We start from the raw sequence: 2,510 nt of genomic DNA on the forward strand, positions 1-2,510 counted from the left end.
AAAAAGGAAAAGGGGCTGGGCACAGTGGCTCACACCTGTAATCCTAGCACTTAGGGAGGCTGAGGCAGGCGGATCACCTGAGGTCAGGAGTTCGAGACCAGCCTGGCCAACATGGTGAAACCCCCTCTCTACTAAAAATACAAAAATTGGCTGGGTGTGGTGGTACAAACCTGTAATCCCAGCTGCTCGGGAGGCTGAGACAGGAAAATCACTTGAACCCAGGAGGCAGAGGTTACAGTGAGCCGAAATCACGCCATTGCACTCCAGCCTGGGCCACAAAAGCGTGACTCTGTCTCAAAAAAAAAAGGGCAGTTTGGACATAGACACACACATACACAGGGAAAACTCCATGTGAGGTGACACATGGAGAAGAGGGCCATCCCCAGCTAAGGAGAAAGGCCTGGAGCAGCCTCAGAAGGAACCCATCCTGCTAACACCTAGATCTTGGACTTGTAGCCACCAGAACTGTGAGACAATCAATTTGTTGTTTAAGCCACTCAGTGTGTGGTACTTTGTCATAGTGGCCCCAGGAAACGAATACATTTGGTGATTGAGGAAACATTCATTGTGTGCCAGTGTACTGGGCCCAGCAAGAGGAATCAGACACATGGCCCAGAGTGCTATCTGGCAGGGGAGACAGGACAGGGAGCAGAGCAGCCACTGCCAGGGCCAGAACGAGTCATCAAGGTCATCCAATGAGAAATCCAGGGAAGGAAGCCTCCTGCCTGCCAGGCTGTCTGGGGCTAATGCCTTTGCTCTGGTTCTTGAACACTGGGATGGATTTTGCTGGTGCAGGTAGGGAGAGACAGAGGAGGTGGCATGAACAAAGTCAAAGTGTGACAATATGCAGATGGTCAGCTAGGGCATGTAGGGACCATGTGAAAAGAAGGCTGAAAGGTGGATTCAGAGCAGGTTAGTGGGGGAAACGATGCCAGGAGTGCTCTGCAGGCCCTGGGAAGTCACAGAAAGTTCCTGAGCTAGGAGCTGCTGAGAGCACCAGCTGTGTGGTCACTTGAGCAGTGATGGAGGACAAGCTGGGGGTGGCGGGCCGGCACTGAGGGCTCTCAGGTGGTCAGTAATGCAGACCCAGGAGAAGCTGTCAGTGGGAACTTGGATTTCCTCAGCCTCATTTCTTTTGTCTTCCACTTGCTGAAAACACCTGCACTGTGAAGAGCTCTAGGTTTCAGAAATTCCCATCCACTGAGACAAGCTTTGCCTAAATGGAGTGGTCCTAGCAGTCCCGTTAGCTACCTCACCCCCAGCCTTTCCCAAGAGTAGCATAAGGCAGGCAGGGAAAGAAGTCACCCTTGATCTGCACTCTGGGACCTTGCAAGTGACCCTGAGCCTCAGTTCCCTTGTCTGAAAGATGGGGTCAGATTCTCACACTGCCTCCTTTGGACAAGACAATGAATGTGCAAGAGCCTGTAAACTGCAGTGAGCCACGGACACACCAGGGGCCATCATTCCCTTTGTCAGAAGCAGGGCTCAGGCAGGTCAGTGGCTGGTCAGGACTGAGCTTGGCAGGATGGTTGTAGGTAGGATCTGGACAGGTAGCTGTAGGGGGAACTAGGTGGCTACAGAAGCAGGAAACAATGGCCCCATGTTCCGGCAGGAAGGGAGCCTAAGGGCAGATTGGGCCCTGACCCAGTCACTGGAATGGACAAAGCCAGGGTTGGATGGGAATTCCCATTCTTGGGGCTGGCAGGTCCCTTCACCCACTGTCAGACTCCCCAGCACCAGGTCACTCACTCTGCGCAGATGCTGGCTTCTGACCCACACATTGCTACTGTGACTCCCAGGTGCAGCTGGTCTAGCACCAGCTATGCAGAACCACTTCCAGGGATTTCTCATGTGCTCAGGCCCTGGCTGGATGCACAGTAGTGCAGTCTATCACCGACAGAGGCCCATGGCATAGGCTGTCCCCAGCTCTCCTCGAGTTACTCCTCATGGGTATCCTGCCCTGTCATGCTTATCGACTCAGAGAGTGGGCAGGGCTCTCACAATTTATAAATGAGAAAACTGAGTTCCAAGAAGCAAAGGGTCTTTTGCAAGTTCTCTAAGATGGTATATGATAGGGCTGCCTCCCACAGTGTGAAATTATCGTAAGAGTTGTAGTTGTAAGTATTATTTTGAGATGGAATTTAACTCTTGCTGCCCAGGCTGGAGTGCAGTGATGCAATCTTGGCTCACTGCAACCTCTGTCTCCTGGGTTCAAGCGATTCTCCTGCCTCAGCCCCCCAAGTAGCTGGGATTACAGGCGCCCACCACCATGCCTGGCTAATTTTTTCTATTTTTAGTAGAGATGGGGTTTCACCCTGTTGGCCAGGCTGGTCTCGAACTCCTGATCTCAGGTGATCCACCACCTCAGCCTCCCAAAGTGCTGGGATCACAGGCGTGAGGCACTGTGCCCGGCCGGTTGTCAGTATTTACAGTGCTCACTGTTTACCTGTGTCCCTAAGCATTTTATGGTTCCAACTCTGAAAACTTTAGTTCTGTTCTCGCCCTGTCCT

This window comes from Nomascus leucogenys, chromosome 1a, assembly GCF_006542625.1.
Source record: "Nomascus leucogenys isolate Asia chromosome 1a, Asia_NLE_v1, whole genome shotgun sequence".
Lineage (NCBI taxonomy): Eukaryota > Metazoa > Chordata > Mammalia > Primates > Hylobatidae > Nomascus > Nomascus leucogenys.